Here is a 12,873-nt window from a genome sequence, read left to right as displayed (position 1 = left end):
AAAAGATACATCAGTCACATTCCCCTTTCGTAATAGATCAATGCAAAAACCTTCAACCTTAGCCTAAACAACTTTGCTTTCATACACTCACCACAATTAACTTACCGAGAGACTCAGGGGCAAGGAACAATATACAAGTATATCTAAGAAATAATTCGATAATTTATAACGGCATTAGATGCAAACCATAAAATTACCATGGAAACCACCGGCTACTCAATGAAACCATGGAAATGACGAATGGAATACAAGCAATCGCGTGCCATTGTTTTCACAGTTGATGTTCAGATATTAAATTTATCATGAAACTAACGAAACAATGCCATCCAACTCGACTACTGTAATGCTATACATTCGAACAAGCCAAACCAGTACTGGACCAAAAGTTACAGATACACGTAATAGCAAACGCTAACTCACACTGTAAGCTTTCGCAGCGACTGAAAATCAGCTCACGATTAACCGAGAGAAGTATCCTTCACCGGATTTACGCTAGATAATTTGTGAACAAGACGTGAGGGTTGGATGGAATGTACTTCATTGAGATACTTCCTTTAGGCCGTACCATTCAATGGATAATGAATGGAAATGGTAAAACAAAAGTATTGGGTAGGAAAAGGCAAAAAAAGCGATTTAATTGCGAAGACTGCGTGTGTGACAGAGATGTCCGCGGAAAACTGATCTTCAGATCAAATCCAGGAGGTGTGCAAATTTTGTACTTTATTCCTGGTATTCAGTACGATTGTGGTCACTTACGTAAGAGGAATATTCGAAAACCTGATTGCGAGTGTGTCACCAAAATTCCTAAAAAATTAAGTCACTTTTTTCAGCTTTTTCTTAAAAAAATTTACATTACCAGGAAAGGGCTCAAATAACTCTGCAGGCAATCTGTTCCAATCTACAATTGTTTTATTGAGGCAGGATTTTTTTTTAACATTAGTCCTCTGCGCCCGGCATTTAATTTTGAACTGATGATCGTTCCTACCAATGAAATTAGGTTTTCCCACTTTATTGCTTAGTTCTCTCCATGCTTCATCCCCTATATATATGCTACTCATACTGCAGAGTCGGTTTCTTTTTCTCATACTTTCCAAAGATTCCCAACCCAGTATTCATAACATTTCTGATACACTCTCTGTCCTCCGATGCTTACCCAAAATGTATCAAGCCGCTTTTCTTTGAACTCTCTCCAATGCCTTTATATGTCCCGCCTCATAAGGATCCCACACCATAGAGGCATACTCTAGGATAGGCCTAACCAGTGTTTTATATGCCATTTCCTTCGACCGAAACTTGCTTCCCTTTAGACATCGAAGTGAGTAATCAAGAAGGAATAATTCCAAGGCTAGAAGCAAAATATTATTCTGCCACATACCGTCAGCGACCAAATATTGAAATAAATTAAAATTCAGCCCTGATGATGAGCGCCGGGACGGAGCTTGAAACGTTGGCCGTTTTGAAAGAATTAACCCGGTGAGAATCCCGAGAACAGTTTACCCACACTGGTTTTACATGACTAACTAATACACCCAATGAATTGATAAATACAATTCACGGGGATGTGCCGAAAAGAACTACCAACTCGTAGACCCGAAACGCAGTACGTCACTAATGATGTCAAAGGTATCGACAGAAAATTGTACTTACTTCTGGTTTCCTCAGCCTTATTTCTTCCATTTATCCCAATGATAAAGGCGAAGGAAATTTCCGAGGAGTTGAGTATGTTACATACACTAGGAAAACTCACGCCATTATTAAAAATAATCGCATTCATAAACAAAAGTAACACATTTTTATTGCATTGGGAATCTTCAGACAGCATTTATTAATAAAGTATGACAAAAGAAACAAGTTTCAGCATTTCATTTAATATGTTTACCAAATCCATGATTTAAGTAAATAAGAAAATGCAATATCTACTCGGAATTTATTTTCGCACAACGCGTTTCGGCGCTACATCAGCGTTTCCAAGTGCATCATGTTCTTCGAGACCAAGTTCTTACTTGAATATGTCCTGCTGCAGAAGGAGAGGACTTAAGAGAAAGGATGGGTGTCGGGAAGCGGGAATATTGAAGGTTGCGGGAGAAAGGGTCGTTTTTTACGGTCTTTGGAGAGGAAGGGGGTAAGGTTCCAAGGTGAGGATACCACTGTCGTCTTGAACTCTGCGGCCGTCGAGATGGAATCGTCGTTCCGGATGATCATCTTCTCCCGGGAGTCCACCTTCGATTGGTCTCCTAAGGTGTACGGGAAGGAAAAAGAGGTGAGGGTCGGGTGGGGTTGTGTCAGAAGGTTTGGTGGCTGCAGCAACATTTTTCGAGACACCGAACTTTCGTAAAGGCCAATTACAAGCAGGTAAGTACAGTTTATTAAAAGTATATCCGTACTCGCAGCTGTGACGAAACGTAAAAACTATTTTTATTATGTCCACACCAAAACCCAGAAATGGAAAAAAATCGATTGGCCGGACACAGAGATTCCTCTATTCGCGAAAAATCGTTGCCTATATTAATTGTAAGTCACCGGCACTTCTTTCATCCACGGAAATTCATAGCTAAGGACTGGTTTCTGTCATCAACCATAGAAAAATCCGGCAAATCCCTAAAGCTCAGGTAAGGAGAGGGTCATTTCATTGGCACACCGCCTCAAAGAAAACCCTGGTGGCAAGAGGGGCGGGAGTTGGAGGACTGTCGTCGCTCCGAGAGACCAAAGGAATAGAAGATGCAGGTGAAAATAGGAACCAACAGAATGGATACAGCTATGATTATTATAAGCCCGAAATTGGCTGAAAGGGCAAACAAGAGCCCTGGAGAAGGCGATTAATACACCAGCCCTAAGACTGCTCTTGTTGTTACTGTGAGTGGATGGAAGAACGGAAAAGGAAGGCCTAGAATAAAATGAGAATTCCTAAAAAGTCGGTGGTATGGTACCGAGAAGTACTGTAAGTGATATAACAATGAATGCCGAAGGAAAACTACTGGGTATTATTGTGGAGTCTCAGCAGGAACACTCTTGAAATACAAGGAATGACAATAAATACCTTCGGAATAATATTGCCCTGTACCTAGGGGACATTGCACTTTGTTGAAACTCAACAATCTAAATAAACGCACAACTAAAAGCAGAAGTCCTTCTTCCCTCGTTGGCACCCCGCCCCACACCGTGGGATTGGGGGAGGGGGAGAGGGTGTCGGGCGTCGCCCCGGGAGACCGCGTGATCTCCGGACACAAGAATGGACCACTTTGGGTGGGGTTATTTATTATTCGCACATTCGCCACATAAAAAAAGATGATGCTAAAAAAAGAAACCGGGAGAGAGACAGAGAGATGAAGGAGGAAAGAAAGAGAGAGAGAGGAAGTCACGGGTTGATCATTATGGCGCCAAAGCGCATGTTTACGAATACATGCGAGAGGAGAAGAAGGATTTGGCAAAAGAGCGGAAGGGGCGGGGGAGAGGGACGGTTGCCAAGGAACGCGAGCGAATGACGAGAGCAGGAATTGGCAAGTGCGCGTGCGACAGGGAATCTTCACATTTACTGCGACTCGAAAACATTTCCCGAAATCTCGTATCGAGGGCAGTTGCAGAAAAGATACTTCATAAAGCCTACCAATGCGCACGAAAATGACTGAAAAAGGAAACGTTACCTTGCAATAATATCCTCGGAGGGCATCTATAAATTACAAGGGGCGTTTAGGGGGGCCCAATAAGCCCTGATAAGCCAAATCTCACGCGGGAGAGGGGGGAGGCCCTGGCAAGCATCACATAATTTATTTTCCGCAAGAAACAGTGTAAAATTGCGATCTTATTAATCTTAAATAGTAGTCTTGGGAAAAGTAGAAGGGAAAAAGGGCAAGGGACGGCCCCGAATGAGTTTCTTAAGACAAAGGGTTATAAAGGATGTGAAAGAGACGAATGATATCACTATGGAAAGGCTTGCGGATAGGAGAGAGAAATGGAGAGCGGCGTCAAACCAATCTTAGGATTGTTGACTAGTGATGATGACTAATATTTTGTAAAAATAATTAAGGAAATTGTGTTTGCAATAAATACATCGTAGGTTTAACAAAGATTAACGTATTTATAATGAAAATAAGCATTTTGAAATATCTCGCGTTAGATAAGTGAGGGGATCGAGTCAAATGTCACGATATCTCAGCGAGTGGGGGTCCAAAAATCCACAAAATCCGCTAATCACGTAATCAATGTACGCCCCCGAATTAGTGATGCGATGTAACCAACTAGCAGCAATCAGATTACTATTAACGAATACATCTATGGTAATTTTTATTTGTAATCTACTCCACAGTTCGTACGAGTGATGGCTGCATTTTATAAATCGAAAGAGAGAATTTGTATTTCACGGTGCTAATCGAAAGGCAGATCCAGATACATTAACCTACAGCCGAAGGTGTATTTTTTTGGCAGGACAAATTTATTTAAGGCTACATAAAATATTTTAATCATTACTTCATGCAATTTCATTACATATCTAATGACAAAAATGATCGTTTTCACGTAATTAATTCCTGTTTGAGAAAATAAGTACAGCGATTGAATCATGCTAAGCATCACATTTAAAGTAATTTTAATCGCAACTGTAGTCCTAAATATTACTACCTATTTTCAAAGATTAATTTTAAATGGATTACAAAATTGACGGTGTAATTGAAACCAATTATATTTTCAATGCCTTTCAGATCACTGATTAGTTGAATATCAGTAACAACCGAAATTATTGCTAACCCGTATTCTTTACCAGGGTCGAGTTTCAAATGAATCCGCATGCATTCATGGCAATGATAATGGCTCATATACGACTATTCGAAATAGCAAGCCTCCAAGAAGAATCATCCGTTTCTTTCATGAGCAATACAGAAAATGCCAAACCCTTAATATGACGCCCGCAATGCGAAGCATGTTCATTAATGCACCCACAAGTTCTCGTCACGAGGCGAAATGAATGCAACGTGGGCAAAGGTAAGAAAAGGGGAGAAAAATGATGACTTAGTGAGCAATGATAGTCAATTGTGAATAGTGAAAGAAAAACACTCTTATTAAACGATTGTGTACTACATATAGGTAACAAGTATTGTAATGATCTTCGCTCATATCAAGATGGAAATAAATTCTTAAGAACGCTATTGACGAGAGTAATCACACGAAAGCAATCTTGATAATGTTTTTGATTTGTAGAATGAATTATTAATACATTTGTTAAACCAATAGATAATTTTCATGACATATGGTATTAATATTTGTATCATCATGTTCGTCAAGTGTTGTTGACCAGTGCAAACAACATTTATATTAACTTGTTTGAACGTTTATAGTTCACGCTGTACTATATTTACATGATGGGTTAACATTAAAGTAATTAATAAATGTATATTTTATGCTATGTGCCAAATGTTTAGCGCTACAAGGGATTCACATCATTTGGCCGTTAAAAAAGTCAATCGGTGAATACCTCAAATGCCGATTGGATGAGGATGAGGTACCCTGGAGGGATTCATAATGAAACAAATATGGCGATATCAGTTTACATGAGGTGATTGGGTCAATGTCGATAACTTCTCATTGATTTGTAGACAATGCAAGGTTCTCGACAACATTTTGCTGTTAAATTCATAAAAAAACGGAGGAACTTAACTTTTCATAATCCTGCCATTTTACAAGACTGCTTTTTACAATATCATCAATATGTACTGCATACTAGTGATGTAACTATGGGGGATAGATCCCCCCATCCCAAGCCTAAAGGCCGTATTACACGGTATAACAAACCCCCTGCCAAACACCCTAGAGGTGGCTCGCAGGGTATTATGTAGATGTAGATGTATACGGAATTGCGCAATCTGACGTACGTGCGAAGGCGCAATCAAAATTGCGTCGTGTAAAGCGGTGAATTGATAGAACACATGTGAAAATGCGTGAATGCGAGACGGCAAAATAGCCCCTGTTCTAATTTCGTTCATGCATTCGCGCAATTACACGCAATTTTAGAAATAAATGCAGCTCTAACCTGTGCAATTCCGTGCCCCGTGTAAAACGGCCTTCAGAGAAATAAAATGTCATTTAAAACTATACCCTAGTTTTGACATATAGTAACTGCATCTGCTTAGAGTAAAAGATCATTTATCAATAGTATGGCTATGAGACGAGTCATTTATCAAACATTTTCTCAGATCCCCTTGTAGCCAGCGGGGTGGGGGGGGGGGGGGTCACCCCAACAGCCCCGCACACCATCTTCCACCAAAACATATTCTTAGTTACGCCACTCCTGCAGACTAATTGGCTGACAAATATATCATTAATACCATGAGTAAAGTTTGAATCAATGCGATGGAAAAACCACGTTTGGTAAGATGAAAAATATTCTCTGGGAGCAAGCATAGACAGAAAAGGAGAGGAGAAAGGCGATTTCGGAGGCACACGGTGAAGAAGAAGAAAGTGGGCGGGGCTGTTAACGATTCACGGTCTCGCACGAACGATGACGCAAGCTACGAAGCTACCCACTCGGAAGCACTTGGGCCAATCGAGACGAAAAGGGTCCGATATTTACGGGTCCCTCGTCAGCGGCAGGGCTGCGATGCAACCAAGCAAAATTTAATGGGATTTAGACTACAGGCGATTACATCTTTATATATTTTCACTTGGAATCATTACATTAAAAAAGTCATGTTAATTTGTAATCTACTTCAAAAGCTCTTTCGACTAACCGTTTCATTCTATTGATAAAAAGTGAAAATTTGAATTCCGCGCGCGGTGATAAAAAGACACTTCCATATAGTTACATTTATCTCATCCACAGATGTAAACTTTTGGTATAACATGCCAAATTATTTTTGCCTAAAGTGCAAATCAAACATAGTAAATATTATTTTACGTAATGGCATTGAATAATAATAATAATAATTCTGCCTTGATTGCCCTTACTCCCTGCTAGAGAATTTGACTGCGACTGCATCATGCAAATGAGAAAAGTTAATGAAGCCCCACTGATTACTTTAACAAAGAGCAATTTTTAACTACAATTTATTATATGTTTCACAGTGTAATTGGAAATGAGATAGATTACATCAATATTTTTCCTATCACTGGCCATGTAATTATTGCCTTTGTAAGACAAATCATCCCTAAATTATAAAGCAGTCAAGGTTTTCGTTTGCTACCCCTTTGACCTCGGTGGTGGCCATTCATGTGACTTTACGAGGGTCAACGTTGTATTTTTTGCTAATAAAAACAGTTCCATAGTTATTCTCGAGCCCATAAATCTAGAGAATAACATTTTCACCAAAAAATTAAAACTTCATCCATCTCGAAAATTTTGGAAACTGGAAACCCCACACGGCGAAATCGAATTTTTAGTTTTGACACAAATTATGGAGCCAATGGACAAAATTATGAAAATAGGTTTAATCATCAGACAAAAGTTACAACCCTTTCTGAGCCATGTGACAAATTTCATCAAAATCACACAGTTATAAGAATTATAGATCAAAATTGACTACAGTGACTACAGAATATCTACTAGCAAAATCCGGCGGCCTGGCAAGAGTATATTTTTTAATATAATACTTCATCCGTTCACACGGCGCCTTAAGCGCAAACATACAAATGTAAACACACTTCTAGGAAGAGAATTCGATATAAATGTAAACGTTCAGTACTTATACAATTCGAATGAAAATGTTTACTTAATTTAAAATCACAAACACTACCACTTATAATCATGGCTGTTTGTCATAAATAACACTATTGTTGAACTCGGTGAAAATGGCAGATATTGTTTCCCCGAAAATAAGGTATATTGCCATTGCCAAAACGAAGGGTAAAGAAAAATTCATTGATAGAATTATAAGTTCATTTATTTATCCCTCTTAAGAACAAATCCCATTTCTATATCTTGGTAAGTACGAACATTGAACAAATTAATAGTACACGGACAACAAGGGGGGGGGCTTCATAGGCCCTTATGGCCAGTAATAATTTATTAGTTTTACAGCAACCTTCTCCTTCCAATACAACAATCATGTGCCAACTTTCATGACGATTGGGTGAATGGCAAACCAATGAATAATTGACAAACATGCACACCTTCAATTCCATAAACGTAGGAGATATTGTCGGTGGCGGGGATATGATTAGGTCAAGTAAATTGAAGCACACTCCATGATATCTTATGCTTAAAGTAAATGATGAATTAATTAAACGAGAATACGAAGAAACGATAGCACTATTCAAAGATCGATAGGTAGCTTCTTCGATAGTGAAGCTAATTGTAAGAGGTGGGCGGCACGCAGCTAACAATAATAAGTTCACAATCTTCTCCCATTTAGGGAGGAATTAGGTCCTCCGTTATATTCGCCCCTGATTCACTGGCACGCATGCAAGAGTTGAAAGCGCATTGCACCCAAGCAGCCGGTGATGCAGGAGGCTGACGTCACTACTACTACGCGCTACCTCGAAAACAAAAACAACAGCGCCGCCCGCTCCAACGAAGCCGTGAGGTTCACGACACGATCACTCAACTCAGTGCGAACACAATGCGACAAAAGCTCTCCTACCGTTCACTCACTCTTGCCGGCAGTTCCTGGAATCTCGCCCAGGTCGACACGCCTGGCTTTCTTACGTAAATTTTTACCGATCGATATACACCAGCGGTTGTGCTCAACCTAGCGGAACGGCTGGATCGGACGAAGCCGCCTATGATGCCGGCTCGATTCGACTCTAACAACGTCATGTAATAGTCAACATTTGCACAAATGTAGCTCAAGGCAGGAATAAAAACAACTCTCAACAGAGCTTGGTCCCGTCTTCTGGGTTTATAGTTGCTCCTAGAGTTAATTCTAGTTAAAATTATCGAGCGCTGACTCAAGTTTGCGAAGAAAATAGCGAATTTCGCGACAATATTAGAATTTTCTTCTTGTGACAATTTAATTATGTTTGAAGGTAACCATTAGGCACGAGAGAACCGGAATAAACACTCAAGCAGACAGTTGACGTAAGTGGCGCGAAAACGGACAATGGGCGTGCAACAATGAAAATAACAGCAGATGCAAAAACCCTAACATAGTAGTGTGCTTACCGTGGTTTCGATGCGACTTGTAGGCCGGAATGGTAAGTATCAACAGCACATGTGGAGTTCACAATATCCTCACTGCGACTCGAAGTCGTTCACAAAGCACAAGAGCCAGTGAGGCCCAACAACGATTAAAATGTGTCGTTGTCGACCGTATATTCAGAAATATTTCACGACAGCGGAAACAATGAGTCAAGAAAACCTTCAAAAAGTAAACATACACTAAAATTAAGGCCGAATACACTTGACACAAGGCGTTAAGACATTCCGAGGATGTCAATAACGCTACACCATTTCCCGCCGGCAACACAGGAAAGCTATTTTCGAAGCTGCACTCAAACGAACTCACGATGTGGCCTGGTAATATCACATAACTTGACAGCTGCCCCACACTCAACTGGTCAATTCGTTGAACACGCCGAATGTTAAGTCCAGCCAGCCGCTCCCCTCTCTGAAGCTGTCCCCCTAGCGCGGCTTCCCTCGCAACAGCTTGCCTCCTATTCCACCAACCGCTACTCGCACGCCTCCCTTCGAGGGAAATCGGAACTTCCTCTCGAACCGCCGCCACCGCCAGCGCGCGCTGAAGCTCAAGCGGATTTAATTGAAACTAAATACTAAACCCGAGTAGCGCCATCAATCCAAGGAGATAATTTTTAAAAATATTCGTATTTTGAAACATGAACCACATTGACTCATAGCATGTAATTGAGTCATGAGTCAAAGTACATTTTTAATACAATAATTGGAGATTCATAATCCGAGCGCGCTGTTAACATGGGAAGCTATTTTAAAATTATTAGTGGTTGAAACATTTTTCGCCTACTTCATTTATAAATATAACGTAATTTTGAGTTATGAGGTGATGTGAATTGAAATTTTTAGTTTCAAACACTCCAAATTTTATATACCGCTATACAAGCAAACCATTCATCAATAATTTCATTCGAATAATGGGTCCCCAAATGGAATGTTAACTTCCCTACGGCAACTACGATTAGTTTTATCAACTTAACAACGGCAAAATTCATTCAAACTCCGTTTTAATAAATGCTATTGGATTTGGGGATAATTCTTGTTGTTCAGTGTTCTACGCTGAGGTTGGTTTGCAGCAATTCCTTTTCTTTCTGTCGGCCTTTCTCTCCGCTTTCGCGTATGTAACGCAGCCCATATCGCTCTCAGTCTGCTGCATGAAGTAGTACATTCTTATTCGTACGCGGCTATTACTACTCTGTACAGCTCCTTCTGCTATTTCTGTAAAGATCATGTTTTATCTTTAGGCCTGGTTAAGTGGTACACAAACACGTGCGAGTTAATGCCTGATAGCATGAAAGATTTCGGTGGATCGGAACGGAGCATGTACGAATTCATGAACCAAATTAAAACAGCTTCAATTTTTTGTTCGTGCCTTAGCACAAATTGGGTGGTTACACGGTACAATTTCGTGTCCATTCACGCGTTCACATGGGCATACCAAGTGGGGGGCAGGAGGGGGCAGCTACCCCCCACTTGGTATGCCCATGTGAACGCGTGAATGGACGACTCCCTTGACGCAAAAGTTAATTTATTTCAAAACGAAAGTTTTTGAACAAATTTTCTTCAAATCGAAGAAAAGTGATACTGGTTTAAAACATGTAATTAAAATTAAAATAATTTTTCCGAGAAAATAATTTTAAAAACTAATAAAGCGCTGTTATAATTTTCTTGATTTTTTGGTTTACATAGCCTTTTCCGTTTTACAACTTGAACGAACTCGGCTTGCCCCCCCCCCCCCCCTTCCCTAGTTTTGATCCTGGGTACGCCCTTGCGCGTTCACGCATTTAGACATTAGCTTGTACGTGTACCATGGCCTTTAAATTGTGCCCTACAAATTTCTCCCTTCTCGTTTGGATGTGTCTTCCACAAGGACCTGGTTTCCTGGACTCTTAACAGTACTTACCTCTTAATTCCAGGTTTTTTCAATCTCCAGTTGAGCTTCAACATCCTGTTGTTGATCCACACATCTCGAGGGCCCGAAGCCGCTTACTCTCATGTTTAAAAAAAAGTAACATACACTAAAATTAATGCCGAATGCACAAGGCACAATGCGTTAACACATTCCGGAACACACCCTGGAAGAAAATATTTAGGTACTCGGTGCTCTTCTTTTTAAGATTTTCAGAGAGAGAATCCCTAATTATCTCCGGGAAATTCTCATGAACAGATCAGTAACCATAACACATGTCATCTCGCAAAAAGGATTATTTACGTTATTCTACTCCACGTACAACTACCTACCAAAAACCATTTCTAGTAACGGCATCTAAATTTTGGAATTCTCTCCCTGAGGAACTAAAACAGAAGGGCTCCAACCATGCCTTTAAATATAAATTATGCATGGCTTTACTCAATGGAGAGCGAAAATAAACTCCTACGTAAAATACAGCCAATATATTCCGTGTGTTGTCAAATTTCAATCCTTGGTTACGTGTCATTTCTTTCTTACTTGTGTATCAAACAACTTTGTTGTTATTACTTGATATTATCATGAACTTTGTGCTTTTGATGAGCCAATTATTGCAAATAGTGTTTTGCTCCAAGGGTATACCCAGAGCATGAATAAATATATATTCTATTCTATTCCGAGGATGTCAATAACGCTATAGAATTCCCTATTTCGTTTCGCTGCCATTTAGGGCCACACTCCGAAAAAACACTATCGGGTACAGAAAAAAAGTCTTCAAAGCGCAAAGTGGTATGGGAAAGTGACTTGTCCCCTACATTTTTAAATGACTTGCCCCCCAAATTCACACGCCTTAGTACGAGGTGAACTCTACCCTCACGTATACCAATTTGCGACCAATCGATGCCAACCTTTGCGATTAATCACTAGGGTGAGTGAATGATCCATTTTCTAATTTCCAAACTGATATTATTATTTCTGGTGAGCAGGTTCTTTCCTAGATGGAATGCGATTTTGACCTACTGCATTCACATCGCTATTAATTTCTGTCTTCGACCATTTATTGCTATTCTGCCTCTCAAGCAGGCACATTGGTCCCAGCTTTTTTCCTCCTTTTCTTATTATTGGAGTTTGGTATTGTTCTTTATTACGGCAAACCATCACTCAAAAGGAATATTCCAAATCCGCCACGTGAACGGCGGTGATTATCACATAAAATACATTAGAAAAACTTCCCCCGAACCGGGAATCGAACTCAGACCTTTGAAATTCTGCGTAGACCACTACGCTATCCGCAATAATTCCATTTTTAATGCGATTATTATCGAGTTTCACGGTTATAGATGCAAAGGCCTCACGGTCTATCACTATGGCAACGCAATGGAATATGTGCTTCCAAGAAGCCACAACTAAAAGTTGAACCTCATTCCGGCGCTGAATGTGGAATAATTCAATCCTTTGAGAGTGAACGGTGTGGTTCGATTCCCGGTGCAGAGAAATTTTTCCCATGGCAATAATGCGAACGTCTCTTTAGCTTTGCGTTTGCTTATCATCATGCCGTACTCATTGGAGAAAATACTAGGAAACGTGCTGAGTTCCCTCTCTAAATTTATTTTGTCTCCGCGATCACAGGGAGGCTGCGTGGTTCGTCAAAAACTGCTACGGGCTAACCGACAGCGTTACCCAGATGCTAACCAAATTAGGCTGGGAGCCGCCGGAGATTCGGAGGCTGCACGCTAGGCTTAGATTTCTTCAACAAATGAGAATGGATATCTTTAAGAGCGACACGGAGTACATAATATTAGAGCCCCACTATATTTCCAGGTCCGATAGAAGCGATAGAGAAAGTATGAAA

The 12,873-nt window shown here is 40.3% G+C and overlaps 1 protein-coding gene across 7 annotated transcripts in view; it reads right to left on the bottom strand.

Moving 5' to 3' along the window:
- The window catches only part of LOC124159560 (ras-specific guanine nucleotide-releasing factor RalGPS2), a 327,801-nt gene extending 318,254 nt beyond the window's left edge, over positions 1–9,547 (bottom strand). For 3 of the 7 annotated variants that reach the window (XM_046535444.1, XM_046535447.1, XM_046535446.1), the window contains exon 1: positions 9,086–9,547. The gene's annotated coding sequence lies outside the window, so the exon portion shown is untranslated. The remainder of the gene's footprint in view (positions 1–9,085) is intronic. The other 4 variants (XM_046535455.1, XM_046535452.1, XM_046535453.1 and 1 more) reach the window with 2 other exon arrangements.
- Positions 9,548–12,873: the final 3,326 nt, after the last annotated feature.

The sequence above is a fragment of the Ischnura elegans genome, chromosome 5, assembly GCF_921293095.1.
Source record: "Ischnura elegans chromosome 5, ioIscEleg1.1, whole genome shotgun sequence".
NCBI lineage: Eukaryota > Metazoa > Arthropoda > Insecta > Odonata > Coenagrionidae > Ischnura > Ischnura elegans.
The sequence above is the reverse complement of the archived record's forward strand: the minus strand, read 5'-3'. Positions and strand labels throughout refer to the sequence as shown.